This window comes from Cyanistes caeruleus, chromosome 17, assembly GCF_971803275.1.
Source record: "Cyanistes caeruleus chromosome 17, bCyaCae1.hap1.1, whole genome shotgun sequence".
Classification (NCBI taxonomy): domain Eukaryota; kingdom Metazoa; phylum Chordata; class Aves; order Passeriformes; family Paridae; genus Cyanistes; species Cyanistes caeruleus.
In genome coordinates this window covers 10387167-10409814 of record NC_141717.1, presented here as the reverse complement: position 1 = coordinate 10409814, position 22648 = coordinate 10387167, and the positions used below count along the sequence as shown (strand labels likewise).

General features: G+C 40.0%; 2 long non-coding RNA genes across 2 annotated transcripts in view; one reads left to right on the top strand and one right to left on the bottom strand.

Annotated features, from left to right (window-relative positions):
• The window catches only part of LOC147650059 (uncharacterized), a 64100-nt gene that overhangs the window by 5568 nt on the left and 35884 nt on the right, over positions 1-22648 (bottom strand). Inside the window, exon 2 of the long non-coding RNA XR_015277237.1 lies at positions 238-394. This is a non-coding gene — a long non-coding RNA (uncharacterized LOC147650059). The remainder of the gene's footprint in view (positions 1-237; positions 395-22648) is intronic.
• On the top strand, positions 7696-9414 carry LOC111935817 (uncharacterized). The gene is made up of 2 exons (XR_002867869.2): positions 7696-7839; positions 9161-9414. It is a non-coding gene; the product is annotated as an uncharacterized LOC111935817 (long non-coding RNA).

Sequence of the window (22648 nt, the reverse complement as noted above, 5' to 3'; positions counted from 1 at the left end):
CTGACAGAAAACTATCCGTGGCCCAATCCTAAATATATATCCCAAAATGAGAGACTATTTCAAGTTTATATCTAGAAGAATAATGCTTTTCATGTAGGGGATAAGCAAAGCATATTCCTAACAAGCTGCTTTTGCAGTTTGTGCTCTGTCACCAATGAGGGAATTTTGCAGCACAATAGAAAAGTTATTAAACTACAGCATAAATATTGTGACAAGTAGTAAAAAAATGCAGCTCACCATTTCCTCTGCTGTGTATTTTTAGGCTGTTGCCTAACTTCTTCATGAATAAAGGTATACAAAATATTTTACATTAATGGAATATCCATAGGTAAACAGTAATTCTTCTCTTCTTTTTTTCCCTGACTGGAGGTTGATTTGGTCCTTGCAGACAAGACTGTAAAATTTGAAGTAGAATATCTTTATGGTCAATTCTAAGCAAACCAGGTCCAGCTGTGTCTCTGCTAGAACACTGTTTGATCAAGCCCATCACTTCACCAGTGGATTTTCTACCATAGCATATTCAAGGTCCCATGTGAAGTTTCCACACACATGCACTCACCTCCTGGTGATGATTCTGGTTTCCACACCTCTTTCTTTACCTTTTCCTTCTATTCTTAAGCACATATTTGCTCAAGCAATTAAAAAATAATGCTGTCTGATAAATTGAGCTATTATTAGATAGGACCACCAGAGCAAATTTTGATAGTAAAAAAGCTTTCAGCATACATCTAAAACATATAATATTTAATTAATATATATTTCAGACACCTAAATAGTCTAAATAGACCATGGGAGAATAACATTTTTATCAATATTATGCAATATTGATATTGTATATACTGTATAAAAAATATACAATATGAATATACTGTAACTTAGACCAAAAAGGTTTCAATGACAAAATACATTCCTACCAAACAGAAGCAGGTCATCCCCACCAAGGCTCATCCAAAACAAAGTCCTGTCTACCCATGAATTTGTGAGATGGTTGAAATAGTCACTGTGTGATGAGGCACTCCCAGGAGCAGGAGTCTCAGGGGGTGTTACCAACACACTCCTAGCACAGGCTGCAAGAATTGGTGAGAATGGGCTGAGATACCTGGTCTCAGGTGGAGTTCAGAGTGTTCCTATGCACCCTCTGGGGTACAGCAGGGACACAGCTATCCACAGAAACATGAGATTGCAAGATATTAAAATCCTTGCACAAAGTATTTTTAAGTCAAGGAAATTTAGCTTGAGGAAGCTGTTCTATATTTCACTCTAGATTTGATTGTGACTATTTCAAACTAACTAGAAAGTACAGAAAATTTGTACACTACTACACAAGCATCAAGCAGTGTATGTCTGGATAAATCCATTCATGAACACATTTCCAGTATATCCTCATGAAGACAAATACAAAACTACCCAGAACCACTGCTAATGAGAAAAATCCCATCCCCTTTTCAAAATTTTCTGACCTTGTTCCTTTGATTCAAGGAAATAGTACCATCATTGTGCTGATACTTCTAAAAAGATAAGTGAACAGATACTTCAGAAGTGTGAAGGTTTGCATTTGATTATGCTGTCAATAATTCACTTCAGCTTTTTGAGAGAGAGCCTGGACATTAAATTCAGGCAAAAATTTCTGCAGCCTCAGAAGGCATGAAGAACTTCAATCCTACAGCTGTAAAAATTTTCCTTAGCTAAAAGATGTTCCCAGAGCCTTGTGGGATCAAGACCTTCCAATGAGACCGTCAAACCTTGTGGGTGGGAGCTATTTGGTACTTGCAGCACTGATCAAAGGAAGTGAGTGACAACAGCCCAAGCCCAGCACTTACAGCCATGGCTAAGGGAAGGATTTTCAATAACATTCACTGTGCAAACCACAAAGAGCTGATCCGAAACCAGAGATAATCAGGTCTTTGTTCAGAGACTGACTGACAGCTTTGCTCAGGGTTCCAGGCTTTCACAACAGAATCAAAACTGGATTTTTTTTAGACTATCAGAGTTATTCAGCACTTCCATTTATGTAGACACATGAAGAGATGATGTGTGTATCTCTACTACATCTTTGTCTTTAGAAAGGACAGTGGGGGATGAGTGGGACAGTGAGAGGAGCAAAGCACAAAACACAATGAAACAAAGTGGCTCAATAAAACACCCTACAGGGAAAAAGTATTGACTGGAATAGGCACATGTAGAGCAGAATACCTCACCAAAGAATCAGCCCATGTTATGGCTGAAAAACCTGTCTGAACAATAAAAATAATAAATATTGTTTGTATGTATAATATTGATCCTTTCACCCTGTAAAATCCTTAAGTCCCTCACAATAGCTAGAGAAAGAAATCCATGGAATGCAACAGCCATTGAAACAAAGCAATAATTAGGCATTAGTAGAATGAGAAAATACCAAATACCCAGTTCTAGGAAATTGGCTAAAAGTACCAAGGAAAGGATTCAGCAGAATGCAGATGAAAAACTATATAACAGTAATAACATATTTTTGTTTTCCTTTTTTCATGTTTCTCTGGCTTGTTACTCATTAATAATCTTTGGTAAGATTCAGAACCAGACTCTCCTTTAGTTTTCCCAGGGCACAAACAGAGAACATGATTGATGTCCTCATCCCTTGCTTATAGCAAAATACTAACCTTCTGTATTGCTAATTCTGATCTGAGATGGAAAACCCACAATTATTAACAATTTCCTTTCCTCTTCTGTATTGTTATATCAATTTCAATATTTCTTATTTCAGATTCTAAATCAGAGGAAGAAAGTAGATATGAAAGAAAGTGCTAGTTCTTTTTCAAGAAAACCCAACCTAGTCCAGCTAGATTAGAGGAAAGAGTGCACCTTAGTCTTGTTCCTGCCAATGATCTTGTTCCCCTTCCCTCTGCTTTCTCTGTGTTTTCTAGTTTCGTGGCAGCAAGGAGGAAGGAAGGTCTTAAGGGGGCTGGTGGAGCAGGTTCTACCCAGAACTGTATTTACATCTGGGAGAAAAGATTCAGCAAGCCAGGGAAGAAGATAAAAAACAAGTTAAAATGATAAGTGATGCAACAAAACCGAAAGAAGAAAAAAGGTGGACATAGGGAAACATGTCCCTATATTTTTACAGGATGGAAGAGGATTAGGAGGATATCTAACTTCTACAGTTAGATATGGAATGTACCCACTGTCTGAAATCCACGTCAACCCTCTCACCCTGAAGAGTTTTGCAGTTTGCACCCTGGAAACTTTTAGCTGAGCTTCATCCATGTTTTGTGCATTTCTGTCCCCACATACCCATCATCTGGAGAGGCAATTCTAAGGGCAGAGCTGGGGAATGCCATCACAAGAAACTGGTCGTTTTGGTCTTTATATGACTGAACTGCTGATAATCTGAAACACACTTTTATTGCAGCACAGTGAAACCTAGTGACAGATGGTAATAATCACTTAAATCTCCTTTATGCAACCAGCTTTTACATTCATTGAATAAATCATTAAACCTTCAATATATTTCTCTGTGTGTTGTGCATTTCAGAAGCACTGCAGGGCATTTTTTATGAAAAAGCTCATGTTCACTTACCTATCATTACCAGTAGATATAATGGGTAAACTCTTAGTCCTTACAAAGTCAATGACAAAACTTCACTTCTTCTTCAGTGAGGACCAAGATTTTACCTAAAAACCTACACAGCTCAGATAATCTTCAATTTAAGTATACACCCAACTACTTCAAACTCTGAAGAGATGCAGCTCATTAATAACCATTGTGACTACAGCTGTAAAAAGGACCAACAAATGTGTGACTATCCATGACACAGCACAGGCATCTTGGCATGACAAACCTTGCAATCCTTGTACTCATCTCCACAGCACAGGGCAGGCTGTCTCAATCTATTTATCCAGTCCAGACTTAAGAATCAGCAATTGTAGGAAAATAATCCTATTATATGGATTGGTTGAATAATCCTAGATACACTCCTACAGAAAGTAGATCTGGCTAAAATACAGCACATTTTACCAGCCAATTATAAATTGCTCTAACTGGAGGGAGTAATTTTGTTTCATTTTCAGGGGACAATACTGGGGCTTATAGAGGCAGTTCCAGACAAGCCATAGGACAAACAACTTTCTGACTCCCTCTTTGCTAGGCCAGGTGATATTTAATAATCATATACTTCTAGAAGTGGACATTTATAGACCTTTGTCTCTGTCATGGACTGAGGCAACCTCCTCCTTCCCTTACATACAATAATAACAGGATAAGAAAAACAGAAATAGACTGAAGAACAAAAAGGCATCTAATGAAGATATTACTGTAAATAATGTTTTCCATATCCTCCTCTCAGTCCCTACACAATTTCCTGGAGTTTTTGGAAAGCAACCTTGTGTCCAAGATCCTGTGCACACCTTGCAAAGCTAAGCTTCCTCCTCCTGGAGGTACAATAAGTGCTTTCCTGAGGATGAAAAAAGAGGGTTTGAGCTGGGCTGTTATGGGCAGCTCCTTCCTTAAGATTACAGGCTGGGATCTGAAAGGCAAGAGTTAGTCCACTAGGTCCAGCTCAGGTGTCCTAAAGGGCTGTTTTTCAGCCATCTAATGAAGAAGAGGTTTTGGGAGACAGACCCCAGTTGGACAGCAGGACCACCCTGCAGAGCTCACAGGCACTCCCTCACATCTGGGATCTCACAGCAAGGATGTTCCTTGGCACTGGGAAGGGACTTCCCCAGCTCCAAAGATCAGGGACCCTGAGTGATATCACTCAAACATAGGAATTTACATTCTTGCTTCTTCTCTAAATGCTAATTGTTGGGAACATTTACAGCTGGCTCTAAACAAGCACAGCAGGCAAATGGCATTGCGAGCTCTGTGTTGGTGTTTGCACTGCAAAGGAGCAATGAGCAGATTGGCAAAGCCTCTCCTAAGTGATCTTGAAATGGAATAACATTGATGCCACATGCATTATGCAAAAGTGGACGGATTGATTAGTGGGTCACACAACTCCAAAGACCCATTATACAGCTTCCTTTAAATAATTAAACACAGGAAAATGTTCTATTCCTGCAAAGCTAGCTAGGAGCATCTCACTACTCAGAAGATTCATTGCCTACTTGTTTGCTAAAGAAATCTAAGTGGGTTCTCAGTGACTTGGGGCATTGCCCTCAGTTTCATGGCACTATTGTGTTCCTTCAAACACTTTCTCATATTCCTTCAAACACCTCCTCATATCACATGGACAAGCACAGGTTTCCCAGTGCCTTGCCTTGTTCAGTGGGGTCTGTTTGCTCTCTCAAGGCTTTGGCAGCAATACATTTGTTAGTGTGAGCAGGGAGGGCAACTGATTTGTTTGTCTAAACATTTCCCAAAGATCTGGGGTTATTCTTATGCTTTCTTTTTTGTCAATGGCATTGCACATCAAAAAAATTGAAGCACTTGACAACAGAGAAAATATTTGGGCTTGACATACTTTTTTAACCAGATCTGCCCATCAAGCCATGAGGAGTTAAATGCAAATTCAGCTATTTAGAAAGTGTCCTTTTCATATCAGGTTTGCTAGATGGTTCAAGCATTTCCAAGTTTTAAGAAGGTTATTTGCTAGCCCAAGGAATTCAATTATTTAAAGCTTTAAAGAGAGAGCTATTTACCAGCACCTTTCTCCCACCAGTAGGTTTAGGGAAGCCTCTACACATGGAGGAGTGACCCTGCTTGCCAGCATCATTTTTATGAAGGCACAAAAATGAATTGCACATTCTGTAGCTTTCTCAAGGATATTTAGAGCTAGACATAAAAGGTATTGTAATTTTTAATGAAAATTCCTTCAGAAATATCCAATACTCTTAAAAAGAATAGTGAATCAACTGTTTTCACTTACCAACAGGCCCTTTAACGACTTCAAAGTGCAATGGGGAAAGAAAAGCCAAATGGGTACAACCTTACATCTAAAGTGACTAATCTGACCTCTGTTAGCTAACAAGATTTGGAGGGATTTAAAAGATTTTCTGTATTTTTCTCATTATATGTCAGTGTTGAGAAGAGCTCACTTCTGTACTTTCCTTTTATTTCTCAATCAGGTTTTTTTGAATGTATTGTATACCAAAGTATTTCAATTTCTCATCACCCCCTAATAAGATCACTATCTTATTACCTGACACAGGAATAAAATACCTGGAGAAATCAATAGATAGAGAAAAGGGTGAGGCAGGGATCAGCCCTAGATAAATGATATGTTTGTCTTATTCATACAACAGCATGAGATCATCTTCAAGCAATGAATCAGAAGAATCAAAAAATGGATTCATAAAGGAAAAAGGATTTGATTCAACTTGGCCAAGAAAGACCACTTAAATAACGATATCTATCTGGTTTGCAATATCCTATTACCATTTAGAATTTCAAAGAAAAAAGACCAGATAAATTGATTTGAAGTTTTTGATAACATTCTCGCTATTTTTAATCCAGCTTTATGGAATAAGATATTTAAGTCACAACTACACATTTTTATTTTTTTTTAGCAGATCACATGTAAAGATATATGTGGCTGGAGGTGATGTAGGTCATCTTTTTCTGTGGAGATTTTAACCTGCAGGTTATGTTTAATAACCTGAAAATACACCATTTCCTATGGCTGGGGAGAATGCAAAGAGTATTTCTAAGGTCTTGCCCTCCCATCAGCATCGACTCACCTCAAGAATGATGGATGAACTTAAATACTTTGGACATGTCCACCTTCCACCAAATATGGCTTAAATCAAACCCTAGGTTCAAAACCTATGGGGCAAGGTGTTAGGCTATCACACACATACTGAGTGTAGCTGTAATCTCATTTCTCATTTCCTTAAGGACACACCAAAGACCAAATTTAGACTAATATTGTATGTATAACACCTGTGTACCTCAGCCACGGGAGACCATTGAGAATTGCTGGGGATTTTCTGTAGCACTGTTGAAACAGTTTTCCCCAAACACAGTAGTACTGGAAACATTTTCATTACTAACCCAGGGCAATCTGTTGTTAAAACACACTACTACAAGGACACAGCTTCCCGAGAGATTGAATTTAACTGTAGTGGTAACATCAGTGAGAGAGCGAGGTGAATATTATCTCACAAGTTGCTTCACTTTCATCATTTTCAAGATGCTTTTTTAACCTAGTATTAGAGAATTTTCTTAAGGATAAATCTCATTTTAACAGAAGAAAAACAAATATAAACCCATCTCTCTGCCTTACCCCGTTGCCTCACCAGTGGCAGCAAAACAGAGCAGCCACAGGCCATGACTTTATTTCATGGAAAAACTCCACTGCAACCTGCAGGAGCACAGCACTGAATCAATATCTCCTCCTTTTCTTTTTTAAAATGTTGCCTGATAGTTTGACCTAGTTTCAGCTGGGATAGAGTGACTTCTCTTCCTAGAATCAGGCACGGTGCTGTGTTTTGTATTTAGGAGGCGAAAAATGTTAACAGAACACCGATGTTTCAGGTGTTGCTGAGCAGCACCTGAGGCCTTTTCTCCACACCCCACCCCAGCAGTGAGGAGCTGCCAGAGCTCCCACTCACCCACAGGTGTCCCATGGGGGGAGGCACAGCAGAGCCGTGATGCCAGTGGCACCTGCCAGTGCCAGGAGCGAGGCTTTGTCACCTGCAGTGAGCCACCAGCACCCACAGAGCCCTTGCTGGGGTGATGTCACACAGGGACTGGTTCCATGTGCTGGGCACGGTGGCCTCAGGGAGAGGCAGCACAGACCCATGGAATCATAGGGTGGTTTGGGTTGGAAGGGACCCCATGGATGCCCCACAGCATCATGCCCAGCATCCAGACAGGAGAAAGCTGGCCAGGGTCGGTCAGCGCCTGAGTTAGGCACCACTTGTTTTGTATGTTCTAATTCTTTTATCATTTCTATCATTATTTTCCTGCTTGGATTGGTCCTATTAATCTGTATCCCAAGCCATGAATGTTAAGGGTTTTTTACCCTGTTCTCTTCCCCATCCCACTGGGGGCAGGGGGAGTGGGTGAGAGGCTCTGAGCACTCAGCTGTTTGTTGGGTTAATCCAAGACAGGTTTGCACAGGTAATTACACATTCCTCTGCTCTAGACATTTGGCTCCCATAATCTGTGTGAGTTCTCACTGTTCAGCAGGAGAACAAGGGACAGGGCACCCCACTGTGTCACAGCAGGATCAGGTTCAGAGTAGAAATCTGCCAGTTATCCTCCCTCTTCCTCCTGTGCTATGAAGCATGTGCTCATCTCCTCCATGCAAAAGGCAGCTCTCCCTGCATGGAAATCAATTTGATTGTATGCCTCTAAAGGTCTGTGTTGGAGGACTTAAACTTTTCACAACTTTTACATAAGCATGAGCCAAGCCAAAATTTCCTTCTCTTTCCCTCCTACTTAACCCTTTTCATGTGGCTACAGCATTTGCCTGTTTACAGATGTGCCCACTTGCAGCTGAAGAAACTTCAGCTCAAGGTGTCTCATGCTGCCAGAGGCTCTGTACATAACAGCAGTAACTCTGACATATTTGAAAGCATGTGTTCCTTTCTTTCTTTTGATATGAAATGTATTTGGAAAATTGTTAATTATAGCAAAAAAAAAAAACAAAACACCAAAACAAAAACAACTCAAGACTTAACAATAAAATCCTGAAATGGAAACAAAACATTCAGTTAACCAGAAGCAATTGCTTCATCACTATTTTCAGTTTAAGAACAACAAAGCCTCCACGTTGTGAGGGTTTTATCCTGTTTACAGAAAACATATTTTCCACGATACCAGCATTTTTCCCAGAACTTGACAATGGTGTTTCTCATCCCTTCTGAAACACCTCTTCTTCTGTATGTTCAAGAAGGTGCATAATGTACATTGATTTCTCCATGACCTAAACACAAGTGGAATATCTTGATGAAAGGCATCCAAAACGTCTTGAATCCCACAGCTGTGGAATACACAGGGTAAATCACAATGATATGACTGATTAACAAGTTAGTCACCAGCTTTAAAAAGAAAATAAAAAAACAGTGTCAATCCCAGCAGTCTTTTACAAACTGTAATCAATTATGTGTTATCAAATTCTAGTTCCTTTCAGGAAATTAAATGCTATAGTGCCCATGATCATGCATTTCATATGTCACCTTAGAATAAAACTGGTCCTTTTGTAAGGTTATTTTTTTCTGTTCCTCTGCTCTCAAACTACAGATCCCATGTGTTGCTTCAGTGAAAGTTTGCTCAGCAATACAAAGGGAGAAGAGGATGTCACTTGACAGAGTGAAGAGTTTGCTATTTTGACATTGGATGAAAACTGAGTGTTGGAAACTCATTCTCAGAGGGGATGGAGTCTGAGGTGTGGACAACTTCACATGAAGCTTTTCAGCTAACTCTAATACAAAATGTAGCTGGACTTCTCTTTTTGGTATCAGGAAGAAGTGATAATAAAATCTGAGGTAACAGAAGTCTATTAGGAAAATGAAAGGTGGGGAGTTCAAGCCCATTAATCTCATTGGTCCATGGGATAAATTTGGGTAAGACAAGACAATCAGCAGCTTTAGACATTTCTGTAGGCAATCACATCCACAACTGGTTCACAGCCAAAAAACCCAAGTTTTCAGCCAGATATTCCTGTACTACCTAACCCATCAGAACTGTTATTTGTGTTTCCAGTGACTGAAGCAAGATCTTGATTCATTTTGACCATTGTAGTGTTTGTCACCTGATTATCATCTAATGACACCAAATAACCTGATTTGAGAGAAAAGTTATTTCTTACGTGTTTAAATAAAGAAAAATCCCCACCAGAGTGCAAGAGGACAATGAAAACATGGGACACTTGAATGATTGCTGATGCATAAAAAAAAGTTTGAAATCAAGGAGGCATTAATTATGGGAGGTTTAATTTTCATTTTGCACTAGTAAAGGATATTGTTTCATGTTTTAAGCTGAAGGGATTTTTTATCTGAATAGGGAGTTTCCAGGAAGATGACAGATTGAATAAGCATGTGCAGTGGGGTGCTCCTTGGAACTTGGGGAGAGTGTGGCATGTCCAATAATCACCAAAATACACCTCTTTTATTTCCTGCTGCAAACCCAGGCAAACCGATCAGCTTCCTCTGCAAGACTCCTTGACAGCACTTAAAGGTCATGTAGTGCTGAGTCTGTGCAGCTCAGGCCTGGTTATGATTTTGAGATGCTTTATCCAGCTGTTTCAAGAGCTCATACTGGAGGAAAAAATTCAGCTTGCTGGTAGAGACACGTTATAGTCAAGGAGAAAAATAGCATTGTGGGAACAGTGGCAGAAGAGGAGATTGGTGCTTGTACAGCTCTGGCCTGAGAATGTCAAGTAGCTTCTCTCACCTCTCCATCCATAATGCTGAGATGAGTGCTACCAGAATTAAAGGGCTGTTCTGAGGCCAAATCCACACTAGTTCACTTAGAGGGCTTCAGCTGGAAAGCATGACAGAAATGGAACATTTTTATTTCTCTAACTTGTTCAAAGAAATATCTAAGAGGAAAGGCAATATTTTATATAACTTATAAAAATATCAGAAGCCTGATATTCCCATTCAGATCAAAAGAGTTTTCTCTGACTGCCATGTGAGCAAGATTTGGATAAAAATGCCCATAGCAATTCCTCATAAACAAGATCCCTAAAAAAGCTTACAAATAGATGGCTGCTGTTTGCCTTGGCTTTCACCCATCTTTCACCATGAAGATAAGAAGAGGAAGAAGATGATGAAACTTTCCAGACATAAATGTTTGCATTCTAACTTACTGTCCCCTGTTAACACTGAGAGCAAGAACCATTGGTAATTTTATGGAGGGAATTTTGTGGGCTCCTCAGAAAGACAACACTCTGCAGGCCCATCTCTGCCTACAAAGAAGCTCCAAAGAGATGAACACTTCAAATCATTTCTCTCTACAGTATCTCCAACCACCATATTTCCACCCCACAGTATTTAATTGTTTCGACTCCCTTTAGCTGATTTCAAAAGTCTGGTGAACTAAAGGACATGTTTACATTTCAGATGCAAGCTTATTTCCCAAACATTCTGCCAGCACTGGAAACAGAAGCCCAGCTTTCTGGAAACAGGCCAAACTCTATTCACTTGAACTCCATTCACAAAGTGCTAGAGGAAGTTCAGCCACTGCATATATTTGCTTTGAATAACTTTGCTGCAGTTTCAGCTGGGAGAGGCTCTGCATGATTTGTGTTTATATCAAACTAACATACTCTGCATTGTCCTGAACAGATACCACTGCCCTGGCACACACATTGTTCTGCTTCATTATCCAGACAGTGTTTCTGCCTGAATATTTGTGCCTCCTTCTTTAGCTAATGCTAAAACCACTTCTGGCTGTTATAATGGTATTAATTATTCCTTCTTCACTTCCATCACTCACCTACCAGCATGACAAAGCAGCATCCCAGCATGGAACACATTTTGTCTCTGCAAAATGAGATCTATGCAGGTCCTCCAAACACCTCCTGGCATAAAAACTTCACAAGAGTTAACACGGACCACACCACAGGCCCACTGAGCTCAGTTCCCTGCCCAGTCAGGGGAGGAAAGGTGACAGAGAGCCCTCAGGAACACCTGCCAGGAGAGCACTCCCAGCAGAGCAGGCAGCTGACTTCAGGCATCTCTTGGAACCAAGGCTGGAGATGGAGGTGACTGAGCTGGGAAATTCACGTGCTGCAGGATTGGGAGCCCACCCCAACATAATGCCATTACTGGGCTGGTGCTGAGTGCTCCTTGTCCCAGAAAACAGCACAATCACAGCACAGCAGGGCTGGGTGAGCCCTGGGAGGAGCAGAGCCTCCCTCTCCTGGGGGAAGACACACAGAACCAGCCTGAAAACAGAAATTGTGGGAATGATGAGGACCAGCACCAGCTCATGAAACCCAAAGACTCCCAGCCACTTTTACCTTCCCTCCCTCCATCTCCCTCTACCTTACTTGGGTGTAACAGCACCACTCAGCATTGCTCACACAATAGTTGTGTTTAATAACTTCAGCTCTAAAAAATTTTGCTAATAGCCATCAGCTTAGAAGAACTAATTTTAACTTCAATATGAGATAAGAAATACAGGAATGTTTCCACTATTAAGAAAAACATCCTCTGAAACAAAAACGAAATACCGTATAAAAAATATTTCAACATTTCTGACCTACATTCTGATTTTACCATACTTAGCTATAAACCAAGTCTACTTATGAATTTTGCTACTTTAATGATTCATGACTACAGAATGTGTCTTGAATGCAGAGGACAGAAAAGGATTAGTGTGAAAAGGAAAATACACATAACATTTTTCAGTGTCTTAGGTTTTAATCACTAGGAAACAAAAAATAAATGAGCTATGGGCATTGTATAATTGCAATAAATTTTGAGAAATGAGTAGTGTCCAGAGAAACCCAATTAAGTTTAATAATTTTGTGCATCAGAGACTGAGAGAATGGGGGAAGGGGATAAATCTAACAAGTTACTGAATATAAAGTTTTCAATTGCAGAAAAAAAAATTTAAATTAATATGACACGTGGTAGTACTTCTGGCTGCCTTTCTAATTGATTCATCTTGTTAAATCAAGAGGAACTTGTGCACAATAAGCAGATTGCTGAGAGGCTCTCCCCTACACACAGATAAGAGTTAACTTGCACAGAGTGGCTCATTCATAAAAGAACAGTCTCTTTTTTAATTTAGTGGGGTTTTTCTCATGGGTTCAATGTAACAGCAAGCAAAGACCAAGGAATCCCAGTACTCTCCAAAACCCAGCCACCAAAAATTTAACCACAATTTGGCTCATATGCATTACTTTTCCTCCAAGTGAAATGTGGAGCAAATGCTCATGAAATAAAAGAAGGAAGCCGGGCACTTTTCTCTATTTTCTGATTAATTCTCATATACATTATAGTAAGTATCAATCTAACAAAAAAGATTGGCCAATATGAATGCATTATCCAAGCCAAGGAATGTTTGAAATATCCACTGCCAAATATGAAGTGTTTGATTTCATTAAGTTGCACATCAGAGCAAAGATTTTCAAATAAATTCTGAACTGCAGACCCAACTAAGAGAACATAAGAGGAGCCCAGATGCATAAAACAATATAGAGATAAAAAAGGAACTTCTGACCTCAATTCTACAAAGTCTGTCTTTGGTATTGAAATGAATGAGCCCAACAGGCCAATACTTTTAGCTGGTCTCCAAGCTCTTCAAAGTTGAAGATTATTTTAAAAAGTGAATTTCTATATTTTGGAATTTCAAAGATGATAAACAAAAGCAGAGTACAACAATTCAGAGGTGTCCAGAACACATCTGGAATATCACTCCGAGACAAACTGTGCTCCTGTTTAACTCAGCAAGGTGTCCAACAATGATAAATTATATGTCAGCACCTGTGATCAATTCATTGCTTGTGCAGCAAAGGGAAGGAAACTCAGCAATCATGAGACCAGAGCTGACAATCAGGAAACCCTGTCAAATTTCATCATTCTGCCTGCCCCATTTACTGACTCCAGCAACACAGATTGACACCAAATGCAAAGTGGAAGATCACTTGCTGTAACATTATTTGGGAACATAACACTGACATTTAATTTTACCCTGGCCAAGTTCAGGAGCTTGGCAGAGCTCAGGGATATGGCAGGAAGAGAACAGGTACAGAAGAGAACCTTGTTTGTGGGCACAGAAAAAATTGATTTTGAACTCCTGTACTATCCAGTAGGTGTTACTTCTCATTTCAGCAACTGTGGCAGAAATTCTTCATGTTGGGGAATAGATTTTGAAAAAGACTGTATATTAGGAAGCTTACATAATTTCAGTTAATTAAAAATAAGATTTTTTGAAAGACTATAGGGTTTTCTACATATGTGGGAGGGTCCAGAACTGAGAAGAAAGAAGGCTGTTTTGTCAGTTTTGGACAATAACAATGGGAAGAAGAGAAAAGAGAAGCCAATTTCTTCATGGTAAAACATGGATTGGGATTTTTCTCAGCTAAAATTAGAGACACTAACTTAATCATTCTTTCTTTACTTTTTGGTCTGTGTTAATTATTTGGCAATAGTAGGACCAACTCCAGTTTCAAAAGCACAAAAGGGGAATTTCCCCATTTTCAGCAAGTTCTCCACTTCCTGTCGTTCAGTACTGGATTCTAATTGTGAAAGTTACAGTATCTGAACCATTTTTCACTTCACCTTTTATTTTACAGCTCTTGTTATGTGTTAAGGAAAATGTTCCTTTCACTGAAGTGGCAGCAACACCAGCACCTCCTGAAACTTCAAGATAAGAATTCTCACCTGACTACTCATAACAAATGAGATTTGCCTTGCAGGATTCACCCATTTTATTCCAGGAAGAGAAAACGTGTGCACTGGGAGACAGAAATGAGAAATGCCAAGTGACCTTGGGCAAGTCACTTCACTTCTTTGTTTCTCCTTGCTGCTATTTTCCTTGTTACCTTTGGTCTGTCTTTCCCAATTAAAGACATGTGAAACAGGAGTGCTCTTCACTTTTCAGCATATCTCACCAAAAAGGTGTTGACTTTATTCAGCTACAATAGCAATAACTAATAACCATGGCAACAATTTACAAGTGATGCCCTGCATTTCTATCCTCTAAGGTTCTGGCTAAGAATTGTTTCAATTACTTATTAAAGCACATGTGTAAGTTCTCCTTTACAATGGGAAACTGCTCTTACCTTTTGTCAGCTTTAATGGAGCTCAAAAGCTTAGGTTTTTCACCCTATTTCTCCTGGCAGGCTGTTACAGAAGCCTACTGCTCCACTGGTCTGAGGAAAACTCTCCTAATTACAAACCCTAATGCACTCTTGGACAATTCTCACCCTTCACTCTTAGGCCAGCAAGGTCTTCTCCTCTAGTGCTCGTGTGCTTCATTTAGAAACAAATCACAGCTCTTCCAGGCCTGTATTTTACTAAGTGAAAGAAGCCAAGCTCTCCTCTGAGTTACATGTTAAGCCTCCATGAGGACCTCTGCTTGGAGCTCTAATCCATCTCCCATGAAATCATTACAGCCTAATTCTGGACCGAAGTTCCTATTGAAACAGGTTAAAAACCTTTCAGCGTGCTATGGACAGAGTGGGAGGATGACCAACCCCAGGTCTCTGCTCACTTCTCCCCAAAATAAAATAAAGGGACCTTTAGTTTGTCCTTGCTCCTGAAATCCATTGCTCAGTGCTGTCCTTGCCTGCCAGTACTCAGCACCCACCCCAGGAAGAGAGTAGAGAGTGCAAAATTCCCTTTCAGGATATGCTCTTCTCCTTCCAGCTTGGGATTGTCTGTATTTATCTAGAATTATGTTTAGCTGGGTCTAGGGTACAGAATTTGGGGGTACTAATGGCATAAAAAAAGCCCAAAGAGCCAAGAAACAAACTAGAGCTTAGAAGAAAATACTGTAACATGTCATATATTTGTGGCAGGAAGGCTGACTTTCAAATGTCCATTTGCAGGAAATGTATTATGAGGCCTTTCTCCATCCTTTCTATTGAGAGCATATCACTTTCAAACATCATCATTTTGCTGGGTGAAAATGTATGCCCTCTTTAATAGAGATAAGTCACTTGCCATACATAAGCCTTGCTAATTTAGGATTAATATTGCTGAAGTAATTAAAGTGACCTTAGCAAAACACAAGACTGTTGCTGTGCACTGAAGTCCTTCTGGTTATCTGTAGGGCCAACTTCAGTCCAGTGGTGTTAACAGCTGGCTTGGCTTTAGCATGCAGCTTCAGAGGTCTCCAATACCCACTTTATATTAAAGGTCTTCTCCCAAATCTTCCAAAGACAAATGAATGTCAGTTGGTTGTTTGAGCAGTTAACTGAGAAGTATAATAACTCAGACAAGTCTCATTGAGAGCCCAGTGTATCTGGAAATGTTGGGACCCACTTTCACAGGAGTCTGAGCTGGCAGATGGGTTTGTGTCTAAATTTTGGTGAAATTTAAATTAGTATGGGCTGAACTGTTAAAGATGGGAGTGAAATTACTTGATATGTGGAGCTGCACATCATTGTCACAGCTATAGAGTTGTATAGCCTGGAAGGTGGATATTGCTGGTAACATCAGGGTGAATTGCTTGCCATGAATATTTTTCATATTTTCATGCCAAGTAATTTCTTTTAATCTTTACTGCAGTGTCACATAAGAGATCACAGATCAAGATTCTATATTTTTAGGCACTGCAAAGGCATCAATGGGAGTCCCTGTCTCATGTAATCTTGAATTCAAAATTGATAAGAGCAGGGTATCTTTTAGAATAAGTGATGTTGAACAAGCAGGCATTTCAAAAACTCCATTAGGTCAGAAACTGCTACTGCAAACCTCTTCAACACAGATGAGGGACTTATTCATGAGGGTGTTTGGGTTTTTTTAATTTGCAATGGAAAACATCCAGAGTAAGCAGGTATCTTGATGTTCTTTGTTCTTTTCTCCTTAAAAAGCTTTGTTAGACATTCTTATGATTTGCCCAATGCAAAAGGAGTTTGTTTGTTTTTTTTAAATGTACATATGTAGAATTAATTTTGCAAATAAAGTGGTGAAAGTTGGAAGATTTTATCCCCCATTTTGCTTCTCTGCTTTATGACTTTTAAGGAGTCTGAAGCCAAACTTCAACAATACAACATTGTCTGGTGAACGCTGGCTCATCTTTCACAAGATGAACACACTGACAACAAAATAACTTCCCTTGACAGAAATAGGTGTGCAACAGATCCCTAGAAATCATACTGCAAATATATCCCTAAGAATCCTTCAGACTTCCTGAAGTAGAGTGGAAACTAGAGATATGCTTAAAATCCCAAAAGTAATGTATATTGTCAGCAAACAGGCTAAACTGCTGCTTCATGGGTAATGCAGGTAAAGTACCCTTAAAATGACTGTACCTGCAGCAGAAAGAGTAGCAATTTTTATGACTTATATCACACCACACCAAAACAGGTCAGATGATGCATTTTGTGGGGTCATTTCACATCTGACCTTACAAAATCACATGTTAAATGATGGATAAGGAGATTTCTCAGGATGCAGTATGCCCCAGGTAAAGCCAGGATTAAAGTGAAGGGCCATCTTCCACCAAGTAAGGAATACGTGACAGGGCCAGATTCCTTTTTTACTCCTCAGTCAAGCATGCCACTGTTTTGATAAATGGTAAAAAAAAAAGAAACAAAAGCAATCAGAAGAGTCATCAAAACAGAAAATGCCTGTCCTTCTTCTTTAGTTTGACTCAACAACCTCAAACCAAAGAACATTTTGTCTAAATGTTACTAAATCGCTGCAGATGGTAGTTGTAGATCTAGAGCAGCCTATGGCTGTTCCCCTTACACTAAAGATGAACACTGCAATAGGAATGGGACAAAGTTTGTAGGAATGAGGTCCATTTTCATTAGACAAATACAGTTTGCAGAAAACATACAAGTTTCAGGCTACAAGACTTTGTCAATGATTCAGACCGCTGTCCAACTTTTACTCCCTTTTAGGCCCTGGAGCATTGGGCCTTCCAAAGTACACCAGACTGAGTCAGTAAAGTCCAGAGGCACACAAAACCCTTAAATCTAAAGCACTGAGCAAGAAATTGTGGAATTTTCTTCAGGCAATAGCCTAACAACAAACACCTGGGCTGCTTTAAGTACCAAAGCCATGTAAATTAAATTATTGTTCTGAAAATTATCATCACTCTCCATTTCAGTACACAAGGGCAGTATCCACTTCTGATTCTGTGAACCAGCAACTAATTATCTCCGTGCAAGTGGAAACAACAAACTGTTTTAGTTGAACAAAACTGTGTTTTCATCAAAGGGAATGCAAGCATAAACCTAACTCCTGAGAAAAGCAAATTCAACCTAAGAAAATGCTGAAGGAACAAGAGTGAAGTTTAAATCAGTGCTCCTCACTCAGTCACTGCAATACACTCTGTCATCCTTCACTCTACCATGATGATGTTGCCAAGATGAAGCTCCATCTTACCAGCAATTGCCTGTTACAGGGTCAAACCACTTGGAACTTTGTACTGCTTCCCATCTTTAAGGTACCACATTTTAAGAGCAGATTTTTAACATGAATGATAGCCCTGCACAGGCACTGAGAGCCTGAATTCCCTCCTTCACATCCTTTCCACGGGTCAGCAGCTGAGGCAGAGAGGTTGGCAGGGGCAGGGAAAATGCAGACCCTGGATTATTTATATATCCTTTCACTGGATGTGAAGGAGCACATCCACATTTGGGGCTGTGACAGGACATTCATCATCCTGCTCCTTGTCCTGGAGAGAAAGGACAGCAAATAATTGCCAGTAGAAGGAGTACCTTAGAGCCCAAGGAGCTGCTTCTCAAGGAGCAGATGATGTTTCCTCTTGCTCAAGGTATGATTTAACTCCCATGTTCCCTCCAGCACTATTTACCTTCAGAGTGGCACAGATGATTCTTGCTCAGGTCTGCAGAAAATCACATCCCACACCCCCAGTGCCTTGCAGCACCAATGCTGGCAACAGCATCAGCTGTGGGGTGCTTGTAAATGCAGTGCTGGTTATCAAATCAGAGCAAGCAAAAACAAACTAATCACATCTAATACTCACAGAACTCAGTGGTAACAATGACATGTGCATTGGACAGATGTGTTTGTTTCCCCAAAGGACACAGTAACCCAGGACAGTTATTGAAAACACAGAAGAGACAGTTACTTTTTTATTATTTTCTGTGCTGAGGCCTTTCCCATTGTTCTACCAGGTCCATTCCATCTGAATGCATACAGAAACAAAAAATACTTACCTGCTCTCAATACCAAGGTGAATTTAATCAGAAAACTAATTGCTTTCATTTTTTTCTGCTATAAACTCTTCAATTTGCTGTAGAAATTACCTAGGTGAAAATTTTCTGTGAGCATTGAAGTCCAAAAGGAAATGGTCTGTGCTGTTTCTTGGGAGAAAATTGCCTTTAGAAAAATCCTATTTCTTTACTAGGGGATCAAGGAGAGGGGTGGTGGAAGAAAGATATATAGCTTTTGAGATTGACCATTACAATGAATGAGAGACAAACTGAAGGCTATAAAATATCTCCATAGTCAATCAATACTTCTTACTCAAGAATTACACCAGTAACTGCCATTTTCACTATTTTTATGTAAATTCTTTCCCTGCCAAACTTGGCCCCAAAATAACTGATGTATAATATCTACTTCTCTATGCACGGGTCTTTAACTGCTGGCAGCTGCAAGAAACATGAATTACAACCAAAATACAATATTAAATTATTCTCAAACACATTAGCAGACCATAGAACAGTCTTCATTTAACAGATGAGCAAGAATTGCTGGAAACAAGAATGTGGAGTGAAATACTTATCTTTTTCAACCCAATCAAGCACTTGATAGTGCTGTTTTTCACTGGGGTCTACAAAGTCAAACTTATGATTTTTCACAGTTTAAAATACTTCCTTGAAGTTTGTTGGGTTTTTTTCCCCTAGAACCTTTTGTTACACACCACATGGAAGATGGAGATCATTAAATTATGTGTTGAGGAAACCCACAGAGCCCATGGAGCCCATCAATAATTGGCTCAGACAGAGTTAGGAGCCCCAGGTCTCACAGCATCACTTCCACTGGACACAGGCAGGTGCCACAGTGCACCAAGAATTCAGGAGGGACTTACACTGAAGTTTCATGGATTGCACCCAGAGAAGGCACTGTTAAACCTCCCAGATTCACATTCACTTTCCAGGGTGAAGATTCTCATCACTTTCTACAGCAGCAGGCTCTAATGGTTAGTCACTGACTGCTAAATAAAACCTGTATCTTGTTTGTAATAAATCTGGACTCAACACCAGCTCAGAGAAAGGGACATGAGAGACAGTGCCAGGATACTTGTGAGGACAGCAAACAAGCCAAAGGCAATCTGGCTGCTTTGGCAGAATCTCCTTTCCTTATAAAAAACAGAATTAAAGGTAATTCAGCTGCTGAATTATCTAATTGCAACAGCAAGATGAGGACAGTTTTCTAACTTCTGATGTAGCAGATCTAAGTGGTCGTGCTGTTCAAGGAGGGAGAAAAATGTGAATTGAGTAGGGTCCAGGAATTCAAGTGCAGGAATAAGAAGAACCAAGTGCTAATTTAATGCAAGCCCCTAATGAAAAGACAGATAATTGGAGGTAATGAAAAGCCTAGCAATGATAAGAACAGAAGGTTACACAGGCACGTAAAAGCACTTCCTATGTACTCTGCTAAATGTGGGTTTGAGAGTGCTCAAAAACACCGAATGCAATGAGGTAAATCAGAACCCTGGTGCCCAAGGAGCTCCTGGATCTGAGTCAAACTCACTGACTGTCACACAAAGGTCTCCAGCGGCTCCAGCTGACTTGCAGAAAAAGCAGCAATGAAAACAGCAATTGCTAATAGACTGAAGGAGGACTATTTTTGATACCTGTAATCCCTACTGACCACCTGCCCACACGCTGGCAGCTGACAATGTTCCCTCGCCTCTGCAGAAGCAGAGTGCCCTGAAGGGAGAAGAGGAAAAACAGTGGGAATGAATAAATAAACAGAAGGGAAAGCTGATAAAACACAGGGGGGGAATGCATGCAACAGACATGGAAGAGAAAACATAAATGGGGGAAAAACTATTGCAGAAGCATTCTGCAGCACAGAGAAAGCAAAATCTGCCAGAAAGATGCAAAAGCAAGAAAACCAGGAATTATAAAGGATATTAATGTGGAGCCAAAGCAGAGCTGTTGAATCTCTACCTACATCCTTGCACAGAGGATGTAGGATCCTCACTGACCAAGCTGTGAGCAGCAAAGGGTTTTAGGACCCTTGAAATACTTTCACAAGGATAAAGCCTGCTATATCTTTAAAGAAGTGGAATTACCCATCTAGATTGTTGATAGGAGAAATGGAGTTCTCTAACAGTGAGAAGGGCTTAGAAAGAATCATGGAAGCACCAGGAAAATCAAAGGGCTGGTTTGGTTACCAAAATAGAGACCTCTATTTTATTGCCATCTCATCTGAAGAAATTACTGTGAACAGCAGGCTGGAAGCTCCCATATAAAGATATATTTTAGTTACAAAAGGCTTATACATACCCCAGACTTGAGCATCTCTCAGGAAGCTACTCACAGAAATGGTCTCATTATGCCACTGGCAAACAGGAGCACAATAGGAGAGAGACTACTCAGAGCCTAAAACTTAAGTAGGTGCAAAAGATAGCAGGGATCCAGAGAATAGATGGGGGGAAATGACAGGACTAGGAGCACAATTTACTGCCTGAGGCCCTGTGAAGCCAGCAGAAAGATTGTTCATTTATTTCAGAGGACTTTGGATCAGGCCCCTCACTTCTGAAGAGCTTTGAAGTTGAAAAATGTTAGATGAGCACTCAAAATTCTTATCAACAGAAAAATGTGTCTAAAGAGATGCCTATGAGTGCCTTTTTAACTTGCTTGAAAAGGTCAGAAAATTGAGAAGAATGTTGGCACATAGGCTGTGATTTAATGGGATTTGAGGGGAACACTTCAGACACAAAGCATGGATAACATGAAATAGGAGCTGGGCATCTCACAAGAGTTTGTGCACTGTAGACTCATCAGGGCTATCTAAGAACTCAAAAAGCAGATTAATCTAAATCAAGGTGTTTTTCTAACTTACGAATGCCCCTGAATGTTTGCTACCTTTTCACAAATCAGAGTGAAGTATTTTGTGTCATTTTTTTGGCAGCAATGCTGGTTTAGCAAACTTTTGCTCCCTGTATGTGGCCCAGCAGTTCCTTGTCATCCCATCAGCTTTATGCCATGCAAGCAATTTGTTCCCATGTGGGGTGGAAGCTGCTGCCTGAGGTTCATAGACATAAATACAAGGAAGGCCTTCAAACACAGAACTATTCACCAGATACATCTGAGGTGTGTTGAAGCTTTCAAGAAATCTGGGATGTTTGCAAGAACTGGTGACACAGGCGTGCCTCAGTCAAATCACAGCTCGTGCTGTAAGCAGACAAAGTTAACAAAATTTAACCTGGGAGATCTGACATTATAACAGACTCCAAGGGAAAAAGGCAGCTCAGCACAGAGATCTCTTCATCTCCCCACTCCACAAAACAAAAATACAAAATACAAAGCAAATTGTGAAGGGCAGGAGGCTGAGTAAGCAGGAAGGGTTTCAGACTAAAGTACAGCTCTACAGGCAAATCTAAGCAGTGCTGCCTGTCAAGCCTTGCTCCATGGGTGAGCTGCTGCAGAAAGATGATGTTTACCTCCACACAAATCTCTTCTGAATGTTCCCATATGGCACATACTGAGTGAGAAGTGACAAAAGCGATGGATAACTTGCACAGCACCTTCTTCCAGGGTGTCTCTGCAGCCTAGAGCTAATTGCATATCCTGTAAATATTCTCCATGGGTTTAGAACCCTGTGCTTTCCCTTTTTTTAATAAAAAGAAATCCATTAGGGCCACAGTCACACTATGTTTCAATTTCAGTTTGTTTATCTAAGTTAAATTAGCTGGTATGCAGTTGAGTAGGAAACAACACTGACACCATAAAACATGCAAAATAACTGCAGAATGTGGGATGATAATGGTAGAAAGTTACTGTGGGTCTGGAATTTATAGTCACTGAAACAGCAACCACCAAACAAAAATCTGTCAGCAAATCACTGCCTAGGTAATTTCCTATTGTTTTATTTATCAAGTCTGAATGAAATTTAC